Genomic DNA, 17,073 nt, shown 5'->3' with positions numbered 1-17,073 from the left:
TTGAGTCCATTTCGTTGAGCAAGGAGTAGCTCTTGTCTATAACATATTTGGCTTGAGGAACTTTATCTTTGCTCATTTCAATCTCTCGTTTTATGCAGCACCCCAACTCACCTTTCCCCTTAAGCAAGCATAAGTTCGTTTTCTAAATTTGAGACCCTGTTCTATTTTGTAATTCAGTTCCTGTGTAGCCAAGTTTACATTCCGTGTATTAGTGATGTCTTATGATGTTTCTTTTTCTGTGTGACTTATTTCATTTAGAATCATCATACCTGAATCCACTCATTATGCTCTTACGGGCCTGATGACATAGATTTCATTGCTGAGTGATATTGCATTGTACGTAAGTACCACAACTTCTTTATCCATTTTTCACTTTCTGTGATATTGAACTTGTAACGTAAACGAGGTTCTTGTAAACAGAGCCGTCCCAAACTTTGGGGTGGCTGTGTCTTTTTGATTTTAATTTCCCTAAGCTATAGGACCATAAGTGGAAGTGCCCTAGGCTCTGTTGCTTTGTTTTTTAGATGTTTCAGGAAACACCATACACTTCTCCCGAGTGGCTGTTGGCAATTTACATCCCGCCCATCAGCATAACAAGGCTCCCAGTTCTCCATAGCCTGTCCTGCCTTTCTGGATTTTACACTTTTTTAAGATGGCCCTTTTGACCGGGGGGAAGTGAGACTTCATTGTAGTGCAGATTTCCCTTCCAAGCTTGCTTGGTTGGCCGAAAAGGGCGTATGCGTTTTATCCTGAATATATTCAGGAAAAAACGCATACGCCCTTTTTGGCCAAGTGCATCATTGTCGACGTTCTGCCTCTTTTCCTATGCTTTCAATGCAATTCCAGTCTACCTCCTGAAATCGGTTTCCTGCAATTCTGCCCCGCTTTCAAGTCCTCTTGGCAGCCTTACTTCAGTATATTTTTGGACGATAGCTGTCATTTATAACTCTGCAGGTTTGTGAATTACAGTGCCCCTGAGCTCCTTTCTTCAACTCGCTTTCTTGTGAGCTGGCCGCAACACTGCACGATTGCTTCAGGCTCTAATCTGGTTCCGGCACGGCACGCTGAGCCTTTGGTTAATTCCTCTCCCTGGTGGGAAATGAGAGTTAAATTTGCCCGTCCAGACACCTCCAGCTAGTCTCTCATTGGTTCTCCCTATTCCTGTGCATCTTCCGCAGAAATTGCAAACTGGGCCAAACAGGAGGTTAAAGGCACTGACTCTCCAAGTCGGGAGAGTGTTAGTAAAGCGTATGGAATGTTGCACCCGAGTTTCAGGGGACGAGAACTGAGACATATTGGAACACGTCTCCCGATCACACGGTTGATCATACTCTGGGTTCCACATGCATGTTTTAGCTGAAGGAAGAATCCCTTAAACCTGGAGAGTTGAGACCCGTGGAATGGGTACCATGCAATATGACTTCAAAGGGTCTTCATTTGCTCACCGAACCTCTCCAATCCTATCACTGCTGCATTTATGCCCCTAACACAAGCTTGATTCTCTTTCGGAGATATAGCAATCCATAGGTATAAGACACTTACTTGTCAGGTACATTCTTAGGCGTTTAATATGGGGTGTTGAGTCCATTTCGTTGAGCAATTAGTAGGTCTTGTCTATTTCATATTTGGCTTAAGGAACTTTATCTGTGCTCATTTAAATCTCTGGTTTTATGCAGCACTCCAACTCACCTTTCCCCTTAAGCAAGCATAAGTTGGTTTTCTAAATTTGAGACCATCTTCTGTTTTGTAATCAATTTCCTGTGTAGGCAAGTTTACATTCCGTGTAGTAGAGATATCTTATGATGTTTCTTTTTCTGTGTGACTTATTTCAGTTAGAATCATCATACCTGAATCCACTCATTATGCTGCTATGGGCCTGATGTCATAGATTTCATTGCTGAGTGATATTGCATTGTACATCAGTACCGCAACTTCTTTATCCATTTTTCTCTTTCTGCGATATTGCACTTGTACCGTAAATGTGGTTCTTGTAAACAGAGGCGTCCCAAACTTTGGGGTGGCTGTGTCTTTTTGATTTTAATTTCCCTAAGCTATAGGACCATAAGTGGAAGTGCCCTAGGCTCTGTTGGTTTGTTTTTTAGATGTTTCAGGAAACACCATACACTTCTCCCGAGTGGCTGTTGGCAATTTACATCCAGCCCATCAGCATAACAAGGCTCCCAGTTCTCCATGGCCTGTCCTGCCTTTCTGGATTTTACACTTTTTTCAGATGGCCCTTTTGACCGGGGGGAAGTGAGACTTCATTGTAGTGCAGATTTCCTTTGCAAGCTTGCTTGGTTGGCCGAAAAGTGCATATGCGTTTTTTCCTGAATATATTCAGGAAAAAACGCATACGCCCTTTTTGCCCAAGTGCATCATTGTCGACGTTCTGCCTCTTTTCATATGCTTTAAATGCAATTCCAGTCTACCTCCTCAAATCAGTTGCCTGCAATTCTGCCCCACTTTCAAGTCCTCTTGGCAGACTTACTTCAGTATATTTTTGGACGATAGCTGTCATTTATAACTCTGCAGGTTTGTGAATTACAGTGCCCCTGAGCTCCTTTCTTCAGCGCGCTTTCTTGTGAGCTGGCCGCAACACCGCAGGATTGCTTTAGGCCCTAATCTGGTTCCGGCATGGCACGCTGAGCCTTTGGTTAATTCCTCTTCCTGGTGGGAAATGAGAGTTAAATTTGCCCGTCCAGACACCTCCAGCTAGTCTCTCATTGGTTCTCCCTATTCCTGTTCATCTTCCACAGAAATTGCAAACTGGGCCAAACAGGAGGTTAAAGGCACTGACTCTCCAAGTCAGGAGAGTGTTAGTAAAGCATCTGGAATGTTGCACCCGAGTACCAGGGGACGAGAACTGAGATATATTTGAACACGTCTCCCGATCACATGGTTGATCATACTCTGGGTTCCACATGCATGTTTTAGCTGAAGGAAGAATCCCTTAAACCTGGAGAGTTGAGACCCATGGAATGGGTACCATGCAATATGACTTCAAAGGGTCTTCATTTGCTCACCGAAACTCTCCAATCCTATCACTGCTGCATTTCTGCCCCTGTACACACGCTTGATTCTCTTTCGGAGACATAGCAATCCATAGGTTTTAAGATACTTACTAGTCAGGTACATTCTTAGGCGTTTAATATGGGGTGTTGAGTCCATTTCGTTGAGCAAGGAGTAGCTCTTGTCTATAACATATTTGGCTTGAGGAACTTTATCTTTGCTCATTTCAATCTCTCGTTTTATGCAGCACCCCAACTCACCTTTCCCCTTAAGCAAGCATAAGTTCGTTTTCTAAATTTGAGACCCTGTTCTATTTTGTAATTCAGTTCCTGTGTAGCCAAGTTTACATTCCGTGTATTAGTGATGTCTTATGATGTTTCTTTTTCTGTGTGACTTATTTCATTTAGAATCATCATACCTGAATCCACTCATTATGCTCTTACGGGCCTGATGACATAGATTTCATTGCTGAGTGATATTGCATTGTACGTAAGTACCACAACTTCTTTATCCATTTTTCACTTTCTGTGATATTGAACTTGTAACGTAAACGAGGTTCTTGTAAACAGAGCCGTCCCAAACTTTGGGGTGGCTGTGTCTTTTTGATTTTAATTTCCCTAAGCTATAGGACCATAAGTGGAAGTGCCCTAGGCTCTGTTGCTTTGTTTTTTAGATGTTTCAGGAAACACCATACACTTCTCCCGAGTGGCTGTTGGCAATTTACATCCCGCCCATCAGCATAACAAGGCTCCCAGTTCTCCATAGCCTGTCCTGCCTTTCTGGATTTTACACTTTTTTAAGATGGCCCTTTTGACCGGGGGGAAGTGAGACTTCATTGTAGTGCAGATTTCCCTTCCAAGCTTGCTTGGTTGGCCGAAAAGGGCGTATGCGTTTTATCCTGAATATATTCAGGAAAAAACGCATACGCCCTTTTTGGCCAAGTGCATCATTGTCGACGTTCTGCCTCTTTTCCTATGCTTTCAATGCAATTCCAGTCTACCTCCTGAAATCGGTTTCCTGCAATTCTGCCCCGCTTTCAAGTCCTCTTGGCAGCCTTACTTCAGTATATTTTTGGACGATAGCTGTCATTTATAACTCTGCAGGTTTGTGAATTACAGTGCCCCTGAGCTCCTTTCTTCAACTCGCTTTCTTGTGAGCTGGCCGCAACACTGCACGATTGCTTCAGGCTCTAATCTGGTTCCGGCACGGCACGCTGAGCCTTTGGTTAATTCCTCTCCCTGGTGGGAAATGAGAGTTAAATTTGCCCGTCCAGACACCTCCAGCTAGTCTCTCATTGGTTCTCCCTATTCCTGTGCATCTTCCGCAGAAATTGCAAACTGGGCCAAACAGGAGGTTAAAGGCACTGACTCTCCAAGTCGGGAGAGTGTTAGTAAAGCGTATGGAATGTTGCACCCGAGTTTCAGGGGACGAGAACTGAGACATATTGGAACACGTCTCCCGATCACACGGTTGATCATACTCTGGGTTCCACATGCATGTTTTAGCTGAAGGAAGAATCCCTTAAACCTGGAGAGTTGAGACCCGTGGAATGGGTACCATGCAATATGACTTCAAAGGGTCTTCATTTGCTCACTGAACCTCTCCACTCCTATCACTGCTGCGTTTATGCCCCTGTACACACGCTTGATTCTTTTTTGGAGACATAGCAATCCATAGGTTTTAAGATACTTACTAGTCAGGTACATTCTTAGGCGTTTAATATGGGATGTTGAGTCCATTTCGTTGAGCAAGGAGTAGCTCTTGTCTATTACATATTGGGCTTAAGGAACTTTATCTGTGCTCATTTCAAATCTAGTTTTATGCAGCACCCCAACTCACCTTTCCCCTTAAGCAAGCATAAGTTGGTTTTCTAAATTTGAGACCCTGTTCTGTTTTGTAATCCAGTTCCTGTGTAGCCAAGTTTACATTCCGTGTATTAGTGATATTCTTATGATGTTTCTTTTTTTGTGTGACTTATTTCAGTTAGAATCATCATACCTGAATCCACTCATTATGCTGCTACGGGCCCGATGACATAGATTTCATTGCTGAGTGATATTGCATTGTACGTAAGTACCACAACTTCTTTATCCAGTTTTCGCTTTCTGTGATATTGAACTTGTACCGTAAACGAGGTTCTTGTAAACAGAGCCGTCCCAAACTTTGGGGTGGCTGTGTCTTTTTGATTTTAATTTCCCTAAGCTATAGGACCATAAGTGGAAGTGCCCTAGGCTCTGTTGCTTTCTTTTCTAGATATTTCAGGAAACACCATACACTTCTCCTGAGTGGCTGTTGGCAATTTACATCCCGCCCATCAGCATAACAAGGCTCCCAGTTCTCCATGGCCTGTCCTGCCTTTCTGGATTTTACACTTTTTTCAGATGGCCCTTTTGACCGGGGGGAAGTGAGACTTCATTGTAGTGCAGATTTCCCTTCCAAGCTTGCTTGGTTGGCCAAAAAGTGTGTATGCGTTTTATCCTGAATATATTCAGGAAAAAACGCATACGCCGTTTTTGGCCAAGTGCATCATTGTCGATGTTCTGCCTCTTTTCCTATGCTTTAAATGCAATTCCAGTCTACCTCCTGAAATCGGTTTCCTGCAATTCTGCCCCGCTTTCAAGTCCTCTTGGCAGCCTTACTTCAGTATATTTTTGGACGGTAGCTGTCATTTATAACTCTGCAGGTTTGTGAATTACAGTGCCCCTGAGCTCCTTTCTTCAGCGCGCTTTCTTGTGAGCTGGCCGCAACACCGCAGGATTGCTTTAGGCCCTAATCTGGTTCCGGCATGGCACGCTGAGCCTTTGGTTAATTCCTCTTCCTGGTGGGAAATGAGAGTTAAATTTGCCCGTCCAGACACCTCCAGCTAGTCTCTCATTGGTTCTCCCTATTCCTGTTCATCTTCCACAGAAATTGCAAACTGGGCCAAACAGGAGGTTAAAGGCACTGACTCTCCAAGTCAGGAGAGTGTTAGTAAAGCATCTGGAATGTTGCACCCGAGTACCAGGGGACGAGAACTGAGATATATTTGAACACGTCTCCCGATCACATGGTTGATCATACTCTGGGTTCCACATGCATGTTTTAGCTGAAGGAAGAATCCCTTAAACCTGGAGAGTTGAGACCCATGGAATGGGTACCATGCAATATGACTTCAAAGGGTCTTCATTTGCTCACCGAAACTCTCCAATCCTATCACTGCTGCATTTCTGCCCCTGTACACACGCTTGATTCTCTTTCGGAGACATAGCAATCCATAGGTTTTAAGATACTTACTAGTCAGGTACATTCTTAGGCGTTTAATATGGGGTGTTGAGTCCATTTCGTTGAGCAAGGAGTAGCTCTTGTCTATAACATATTTGGCTTGAGGAACTTTATCTTTGCTCATTTCAATCTCTCGTTTTATGCAGCACCCCAACTCACCTTTCCCCTTAAGCAAGCATAAGTTCGTTTTCTAAATTTGAGACCCTGTTCTATTTTGTAATTCAGTTCCTGTGTAGCCAAGTTTACATTCCGTGTATTAGTGATGTCTTATGATGTTTCTTTTTCTGTGTGACTTATTTCATTTAGAATCATCATACCTGAATCCACTCATTATGCTCTTACGGGCCTGATGACATAGATTTCATTGCTGAGTGATATTGCATTGTACGTAAGTACCACAACTTCTTTATCCATTTTTCACTTTCTGTGATATTGAACTTGTAACGTAAACGAGGTTCTTGTAAACAGAGCCGTCCCAAACTTTGGGGTGGCTGTGTCTTTTTGATTTTAATTTCCCTAAGCTATAGGACCATAAGTGGAAGTGCCCTAGGCTCTGTTGCTTTGTTTTTTAGATGTTTCAGGAAACACCATACACTTCTCCCGAGTGGCTGTTGGCAATTTACATCCCGCCCATCAGCATAACAAGGCTCCCAGTTCTCCATAGCCTGTCCTGCCTTTCTGGATTTTACACTTTTTTAAGATGGCCCTTTTGACCGGGGGGAAGTGAGACTTCATTGTAGTGCAGATTTCCCTTCCAAGCTTGCTTGGTTGGCCGAAAAGGGCGTATGCGTTTTATCCTGAATATATTCAGGAAAAAACGCATACGCCCTTTTTGGCCAAGTGCATCATTGTCGACGTTCTGCCTCTTTTCCTATGCTTTCAATGCAATTCCAGTCTACCTCCTGAAATCGGTTTCCTGCAATTCTGCCCCGCTTTCAAGTCCTCTTGGCAGCCTTACTTCAGTATATTTTTGGACGATAGCTGTCATTTATAACTCTGCAGGTTTGTGAATTACAGTGCCCCTGAGCTCCTTTCTTCAACTCGCTTTCTTGTGAGCTGGCCGCAACACTGCACGATTGCTTCAGGCTCTAATCTGGTTCCGGCACGGCACGCTGAGCCTTTGGTTAATTCCTCTCCCTGGTGGGAAATGAGAGTTAAATTTGCCCGTCCAGACACCTCCAGCTAGTCTCTCATTGGTTCTCCCTATTCCTGTGCATCTTCCGCAGAAATTGCAAACTGGGCCAAACAGGAGGTTAAAGGCACTGACTCTCCAAGTCGGGAGAGTGTTAGTAAAGCGTATGGAATGTTGCACCCGAGTTTCAGGGGACGAGAACTGAGACATATTGGAACACGTCTCCCGATCACACGGTTGATCATACTCTGGGTTCCACATGCATGTTTTAGCTGAAGGAAGAATCCCTTAAACCTGGAGAGTTGAGACCCGTGGAATGGGTACCATGCAATATGACTTCAAAGGGTCTTCATTTGCTCACTGAACCTCTCCACTCCTATCACTGCTGCGTTTATGCCCCTGTACACACGCTTGATTCTTTTTTGGAGACATAGCAATCCATAGGTTTTAAGATACTTACTAGTCAGGTACATTCTTAGGCGTTTAATATGGGATGTTGAGTCCATTTCGTTGAGCAAGGAGTAGCTCTTGTCTATTACATATTGGGCTTAAGGAACTTTATCTGTGCTCATTTCAAATCTAGTTTTATGCAGCACCCCAACTCACCTTTCCCCTTAAGCAAGCATAAGTTGGTTTTCTAAATTTGAGACCCTGTTCTGTTTTGTAATCCAGTTCCTGTGTAGCCAAGTTTACATTCCGTGTATTAGTGATATTCTTATGATGTTTCTTTTTTTGTGTGACTTATTTCAGTTAGAATCATCATACCTGAATCCACTCATTATGCTGCTACGGGCCCGATGACATAGATTTCATTGCTGAGTGATATTGCATTGTACGTAAGTACCACAACTTCTTTATCCAGTTTTCGCTTTCTGTGATATTGAACTTGTACCGTAAACGAGGTTCTTGTAAACAGAGCCGTCCCAAACTTTGGGGTGGCTGTGTCTTTTTGATTTTAATTTCCCTAAGCTATAGGACCATAAGTGGAAGTGCCCTAGGCTCTGTTGCTTTCTTTTCTAGATATTTCAGGAAACACCATACACTTCTCCTGAGTGGCTGTTGGCAATTTACATCCCGCCCATCAGCATAACAAGGCTCCCAGTTCTCCATGGCCTGTCCTGCCTTTCTGGATTTTACACTTTTTTCAGATGGCCCTTTTGACCGGGGGGAAGTGAGACTTCATTGTAGTGCAGATTTCCCTTCCAAGCTTGCTTGGTTGGCCAAAAAGTGTGTATGCGTTTTATCCTGAATATATTCAGGAAAAAACGCATACGCCATTTTTGGCCAAGTGCATCATTGTCGATGTTCTGCCTCTTTTCCTATGCTTTAAATGCAATTCCAGTCTACCTCCTGAAATCGGTTTCCTGCAATTCTGCCCCGCTTTCAAGTCCTCTTGGCAGCCTTACTTCAGTATATTTTTGGACGGTAGCTGTCATTTATAACTCTGCAGGTTTGTGAATTACAGTGCCCCTGAGCTCCTTTCTTCAACTCGCTTTCTTGTGAGCTGGCCGCAACACCGCAGGATTGCTTCAGGCCCTAATCTGGTTGCGGCACGGCACGCTGAGCCTTTGGTTAATTCCTCTTCCTGGTGGGAAATGAGAGTTAAATTTGCCCGTCCAGACACCTCCAGCTAGTCTCTCATTGGTTCTCCCTATTCCTGTTCATCTTCCACAGAAATTGCAAACTGGGCCAAACAGGAGGTTAAAGGCACTGACTCTCCAAGTCGGGAGAGTGTTAGTAAAGCATCTGGAATGTTGCACCAGAGTACCAGGGAACGAGCACTGAGATATATTTGAACACGTCTCCCGATCACACGGTTGATCATACTCTGGGTTCCACATGCATGTTTTAGGTGAAGGAAGAATCCCTTAAACCTGGAGAGTTGAGACCCATGGAATGGGTACCATGCAATATGACTTCAAAGGGTCTTCATTTGCTCACCGAACCTCTCCAATCCTGTCACTGCTGCATTTATGCCCCTGTACACATGCTTGATTCTCTTTCGGAGACATAGCAATCCATAGGTTTTAAGATACTTACTAGTCAGGTACATTCTTAGGCGTTTAATATGGGGTGTTGAGTCCATTTCGTTGAGCAAGGAGTAGCTCTTGTCTATAACATATTTGGCTTTAGGAACTTTATCTGTGCTCATTTCAATCTCTCGTTTTATGCAGCACCCCAACTCACCTTTCCCCTTAAGCAAGCATAAGTTCGTTTTCTAAATATGAGACCCTATTCTATTTTGTAATTCAGTTCCTGTGTAGCCAAGTTTACATTCCGTGTATTAGTGATGTCTTATGATGTTTCTTTTTCTGTGTGACTTATTTCAGTTAGAATCATCATACCTGAATCCACTCATTATGCTCTTACGGGCCTGATGACATAGATTTCATTGCTGAGTGATATTGCATTGTACGTAAGTACCACAACTTCTTTATCCATTTTTCACTTTCTGTGATATTGAACTTGTACCGTAAACGAGGTTCTTGTAAACAGAGCCGTCCCAAACTTTGGGGTGGCTGTGTCTTTTTGATTTTAATTTCCCTAAGCTATAGGACCATAAGTGGAAGTGCCCTAGGCTCTGTTGCTTTGTTTTTTAGATGTTTCAGGAAACACCATACACTTCTCCCGAGTGGCTGTTGGCAATTTACATCCCGCCCATCAGCATAACAAGGCTCCCAGTTCTCCATGGCCTGTCCTGCCTTTCTGGATTTTACACTTTTTTCAGATGGCCCTTTTGACCGGGGGGAAGTGAGACTTCATTGTAGTGCAGATTTCCTTTGCAAGCTTGCTTGGTTGGCCAAAAAGTGCGTATGCGTTTTTTCCTGAATATATTCAGGAAAAAACGCATACGCCCTTTTTGGCCAAGTGCATCATTGTGGACGTTCTGCCTCTTTTCCTATGCTTTAAATGCAATTCCAGTCTACCTCCTGAAATCGGTTTCCTGCAATTCTGCCCCGCTTTCAAGTCCTCTTGGCAGCCTTACTTCAGTATATTTTTGGACGATAGCTGTCATTTATAACTCTGCAGGTTTGTGAATTACAGTGCCTCTGAGCTCCTTTCTTCAACTCGCTTTCTTGTGAGCTGGCCGCAACACTGCACGATTGCTTCAGGCTCTAATCTGGTTCCGGCACGGCACGCTGAGCCTTTGGTTAATTCCTCTCCCTGGTGGGAAATGAGAGGTAAATTTGCCCGTCCAGACACCTCCAGCTAGTCTCTCATTGGTTCTCCCTATTCCTGTGCATCTTCCGCAGAAATTGCAAACTGGGCCAAACAGGATGTTAAAGGCACTGACTCTCCAAGTCGGGAGAGTGTTAGTAAAGCGTATGGAATGTTGCACCCGAGTTTCAGGGGACGAGAACTGAGACATATTGGAACACGTCTCCCGATCACACGGTTGATCATACTCTGGGTTCCACATGCATGTTTTAGCTGAAGGAAGAATCCCTTAAACCTGGAGAGTTGAGACCCGTGGAATGGGTACCATGCAATATGACTTCAACGGGTCTTCATTTGCTCACCGAACCTCTCCAATCCTATCACTGCTGCGTTTATACCCCTGTACACACGCTTGATTCTCTTTTGGAGGCATAGCAATCCATAGGTTTTAAGATACTTACTAGTCAGGTACATTCTTAGGCGTTTAATATGGGGTGTTGAGTCCATTTCGTTGAGCAAGGAGTAGCTCTTGTCTATTCCATATTTGGCTTAAGGAACTTTCTCTGTGCTCATTTCAATCTCTGGTTTTATGCAGCACCCCAACTCACCTTTCCCCTTAAGCAAGCATAAGTTGGTTTTCTACATTTGAGACCCTCTTCTCTTTTGTAATCCAGTTCCCGTGTAGCCAAGTTTACATTCCGTGTATTAGTGATATCTTATAATGTTTCTTTTTCTCTGTGACTTATTTCAGTTAGCATCATCATACCTGAATCCACTCATTATGCTGCTACGGGACTGATGACATAGATTTCATTGCTGAGTGGTATTGCATTGTACGTCAGTACCACAACATCTTTATCCATTTTTCTCTTTCTGCGATATTGAACTTGTACCGTAACCGAGGTTCTTGTAAACAGAGCCATCCCAAATTTTCGGGTGGCTGTGTCTTTTTGATTTTAATTTCCTTAAGCTATAGGACCATAAGTGGAAGTGCCCTAGGCTCTGTTGCTTTATTTTTTAGATGTTTCAGGAAACACCATACAATTCTCCCGAGTGGCAGTTGGCAATTTACATCCCGCCCATCAGCATAACAAGGCTCCCAGTTCTCCATGGCCTGTCCTGCCTTTCTGGATTTTACACTTTTTTCAGATGGCCCTTTTGACCCGGGGGAAGTGAGAATTCATTGTAGTGCAGATTTCCTTTGCAAGCTTGCTTGGTTGGCCAAAAGGGGCGTATGCGTTTCTTCCTGAATATATTCAGGAAGAAACGCATATGGCCTTTTTGGCCAAGTGCATCATTGTGGACATTCTGCGTCTTTTCCTATGCTTTAAATGCAATTCCAGTCTACCTCCTGATATAGGTTTCCTGCAATTCTGCCTCACTTTCAAGTCCTCTTGGCAGCCTTACTTCAGTATATTTTTGGACGATAGCTGTCATTTATAGCTCTGCAAGTTTGTGAATTACAGTGCCCCTGAGCTCCTTTCTTCAACTCGCTTTCTTGTGAGCTGGCCGCAACACCGCAGGATTGCTTCAGGTCCTAATCTGGTTCTGGCACGGCACGCTGAGCATTTGGTTAATTCCTCTTTCTGGTGGGAAATGAGAGTTAAATTTGCCCGTACAGACACCTCCAGCTAGTCTCTCATTGGTTCTCCCTATTCCTGTTCATCTTCTGCAGAAATTGCAAACTGGACCAAAGAGGAGGTTAAAGGCACTGACTCTCCAAGTCGGGAGAGTGTTAGTAAAGCCTCTGTAATGTTGCACCCGAGTACCAGGGGATGAGAACTGAGACATATTTGAACACGTCTCCCGATCACACGGTTGATCATACTCTGGGTTCCACATGCATGTTTTAGCTGGAGGAAGACTCCCTTAAACCTGGAGAGTTGAGACCCGTGGAATGGCTACCATGCAATATGACTTCAAAGGGTCTTCATTTGCTCACCGAACCTCTCCAATCCTATCACTGCTGCGTTTATGCCCCTGTACACATGCTTGATTCTCTTTCAGAAACATAGCAATCCATAGGTTTTAAGATACTTACTAGTCAGGTACATTCTTAGGCGTTTAATATGGGGTGTTGAGTCCATTTCGTTGAGCAAGGAGTAGCTCTTGTCTATTCCATATTTGGCTTAAGGAACTTTCTCTGTGCTCATTTCAATCTCTGTTTTTATGCAGCACGCCAACTCTCCTTTCCCCTTAAGCAAGCATAAGATGGTTTTCTAAATTTGAGACCCTGTTCTGTTTTGTAATCCACCTCCTGAATAGCCAAGTTTACATTCCGTGTATTAGTGTTATCTTATGATGTTTCTTTTTCTGTGTGACTTATTTCAGTTAGAATCATCATACCTGAATCCACTCATTATGCTGCTAAGGGCCTGATGACATAGATTTCATTGCTGAGTGATATTGCATTGTACGTAAGTGCCACAACTTCTTTATCCATTTTTCTCTTTCTGCGATATTGAACTTGTACCGTAAACGAGGTTCTTGTAAACAGAGCCGTCCCAAACTTTGGGGTGGCTGTGTCTTTTTGATTTTAATTTCCCTAAGCTATAGGACCATAAGTGGAAGTGCCCTAGGCTCTGTTGCTTTGTTTTTTAGATGTTTCAGGAAACACCATACACTTCTCCAGAGTGGCTGTTGGCAATTTACATCCCGCCCATCAGCATAACAAGGCTCCCAGTTCTCCATGGCCTGTCCTGCCTTTCTGGATTTTACACTTTTTTCAGATGGCCCTTTTGACCGGGGGAAGTGAGACTTCATTGTAGTGCTGCTTTCCTTTGCAAGCTTGCTTGGTTGGCCAAAAGGGCCTATGCATTTTTTCCTGAATATATTCAGGAAAAAACGCATAGGCCCTTTTTGGCCAAGTGCATCATTGTCGACGATCTGCCTCTTTTCCTATGCTTTAAATGCAATTAAAGTCTACCTCCTGAAATTGGTTTCCTGCAATTCTGCCCCGCTTTCAAGTCCTCTTGGCAGCCTTACTTCAGTATATTTTTGGACGATAGCTGTCATTTATAACTCTGCAGGTTTGTGAATTACAGTGCCCCTGAGCTCCTTTCTTCAACTCGCTCTCTTGTGAGCTGGCTGCAACACCGCAGGATTGCTTCAGTCACTAAAATGGTTTGGCACGGCATGCTGAGCCTTTGGTTATTTCCTCTTCCTGGTGGGAAATGAGAGTTAAATTTGCCCGTCCAGACACCTCCAGCTAGTCTCTAATTGGTTCTCCCTATTCCTGTTCATCTTCCGCAGAATTTGGAAACTGGGCCAAACACGAGGTTAAAGGCACTGACTCTCCATGTCGGGAGAGTGTTAGTAAAGCATCTGGAATATTGCACCCGAGTACCAGGGGACAAGAACTGAGACATATTTGAACACGTCTCCCGATCACACGGTTGATCATACTCTGGGTTCCACATGCATGTTTTAGCTGAAGGAAGAATCCCTTAAACCTGGAGAGTTGAGACCCGTGGAATGGGTACCGTGCAATATGACTTCAAAGGGTCTTCATTTGCTCACTGGACCTCTCCAATCCTATCACTGCTGCGTTTATAGCCCTGTACACACGCTTGATTCCCTTTTGGAGGCATAGCAATTCATAGGTTTTAAGATACTTACTAGTCAGGTACATTCTTAGGCGTTTAATATGGGGTGTTGAGTCCATTTCGTTGAGCAAGGGGTAGCTCTTGTCTATTCCATATTTCGCTTAAGGAACTTTATCTGTGCTCATTTCAATCTCTGGTTTTATGCAGCACCCCAACTCACCATTCCCCTTAAGCAAGCATAAGTTGGTTTTCTACATTTGAGACCCTCTTCTCTTTTGTAATGCAGTTCCTGTGTAGCCAAGATTACATTCCGTGTATTAGTGATATTTTATGATGTTTCTTTTTCTGTATGACTTATTTCAGTTAGAATCATCATACCTGAATCCACTCATTATGCTGCTACGGGCCTGATGACATAGATTTCATTGCTGAGTGATATTGCATTGTTCGTAAGTACCACAACTTCTTTATACAGTTTTCCCTTTCTGCGATATTGAACTGGTACCGTAAACGAGGTTCTTGTAAACAGAGCCATCCCAAACTTTGGGGTGGCTGTGTCTTTTTGATTTTAATTTCCCTAAGCTAAAGGACCATAAGTGGCAGTGCTCTAGGCTCTGTTGCTTTGTTTTTTAGATGTTTCAGGAAACACCTAACACTTCTCCGAGGTGGCTGTTGGCAATTTACATCCCACCCATCAACATAACAAGCCTCCCAGTTCTCCATGGCCTGTCCTGCCTTTCTGGATTTTACACTTTTTTCAGATGACCCTTTTGACTGGGGAGAAGTGAGACTTCATTGTAGTGCAGATTTCCTTTGCAAGCTTGCTTGGTTGACCAAAAAGTGCGTATGCATTTTTTCCTGAATATATTCAGGAAAAATTGCATACACCCTTTTTGGCCAAGTGCATCATTGTAGACGTTCTGCCTCTTTTCCTATGCTTTAAATGCAATTCCAGTCTACCTCCTGAAATCGGTTTCCTGCAATTCTGCCCCGCTTTCAAGTCCTCTTGGCAGCCTTACTTCAGTATATTTTTGGACGATAGCTGTCATTTATAACTCTGCAGGTTTGTGAATTACAGTGCCCCTGAGCTGCTTTCTTAAGCTCGCTTTCTTGTGAGCTGGCCGCAACACCGCAGGATTGCTTCAGGCCCTAATGTGGATCCGGCACGGCACGCTGAGCCTTTGGATAATTCCTCTTCCTGGTGGGAATTGTGAGTTAAATTTGCCCGTCCAGTCACCTCCAGCTAGTCTCTCATTGGTTCTCCCTATTCCTGTTCACCTTCCGCAGAAATTGCAAACTGGGCCAAACAGGAGGTTAAAGGCACTGACTCTCCATGTCGGGAGAGTGTTAGTAAAGCACCTGGAATGTTGCACCCGAGTACCAGGGGACGAGACCTGAGACATATTGGAACACGTCTCCCGATCACACGGTTGATCATACTCTGGGTTCCACATGCATGTTTTAGCTGGAGGAAGAATCCCTTAAACCTGTAGAGTTGAGACCCGTGGAATGGGTACCGTGCAATATGACTTCAAAGGGTCTTCATTTGCTCACCGAACCTCTCCAATCCTATCACTGCTGCGCTTATACCCCTGTACACACGCTTGATTCTCTTTTGGAGGCATAGCAATCCATAGGTTTTAAGATACTTACTAGACAGGTACATTCTTAGGCGTTTAATATGGGGTGTTGAGTCCATTTCGTTGAGCAAGGAGTAGCTCTTGTCTATTCCATATTTGGCTTAAGGAACTTTTTTGTGCTCATTTCAATCTCTGGTTTTATGCAGCACCCCAACTCACCTTTCCCCTTAAGCAAGCATAAGTTGGTTTTCTGCATTTGAGACCCTCTTCTCTTTTGTAATCCAGTTCCCGTGTAGCCAAGTTTACATTCCGTGTATTAGTGATATCTTATAATGTTTCTTTTTCTCTGTGACTTATTTCAGTTAGCATCATCATACCTGAATCCACTATTATGCTGCTACGGGCCTGATGACATAGATTTCATTGCTGAGTGGTATTGCATTGTACGTCAGTACCACAACATCTTTATCCATTTTTCACTTTCTGTGATATTGAACTTGTACCGTAACCGAGGTTCTTGTAAACAGAGCCATCCCAAACTTTCGGGTGGCTGTGTCTTTTTGATTTTAATTTCCCTAAGCTATAGGACCATAAGTGGAAGTGCCCTAGGCTCTGTTGCTTTATTTTTTAGATGTTTCAGGAAACACCATACAATTCTCCCGAGTGGCTGTTGGCAATTTACATCCCGCCCATCAGCATAACAAGGCTCCCAGTTCTCCATGGCCTGTCCTGCCTTTCTGGATTTTACACTTTTTTCAGATGGCCCTTTTGACCGGGGGGAAGTGAGACTTCATTGTAGTGCAGATTTCCTTTGCAAGCTTGCTTGGTTGGCCAAAAGGGCCTATGAGTTTTTTCCTGAATATATTCAGGAAAAAACGCATACGCCCTTTTTGGCCAAGTGCATCATTGTCGACTTTCTGCCTCTTTTCCTATGCTTTCAATGCAATTCCAGTCTACCTCCTGAAATCGGTTTCCTGCAATTCTGCCCCGCTTTCAAGTCCTCTTGGCAGCCTTACTTCAGTATATTTTTGGACGATAGCTGTCATTTATAACTCTGCAGGTTTGTGAATTACAGTGCCCCTGAGCTCCTTTCTTCAACTCGCTCTCTTGTGAGCTGGCTGCAACACCGCAGGATTGCTTCAGTCACTAAAATGGTTTGGCACGGCATGCTGAGCCTTTGGTTATTTCCTCTTCCTGGTGGGAAATGAGAGTTAAATTTGCCCGTCCAGACACCTCCAGGTAGTCTCTCATTGGTTCTCCCTATTCCTGTTCATCTTCCGCAGAAATTGCAAACTGGGCCAAACAGCAGGTTAAAGACACTGACTCTCCAAGTCGGGAGAGTGTTAGTAAAGCATCTGGAATGTTGCACCCGAGTACCAGGGGATGA

Source organism: Orcinus orca, chromosome 6, assembly GCF_937001465.1.
Source record: "Orcinus orca chromosome 6, mOrcOrc1.1, whole genome shotgun sequence".
Classification (NCBI taxonomy): Eukaryota; Metazoa; Chordata; class Mammalia; order Artiodactyla; family Delphinidae; genus Orcinus; species Orcinus orca.
The sequence above is the reverse complement of the archived record's forward strand: the minus strand, read 5'-3'. Positions refer to the sequence as shown.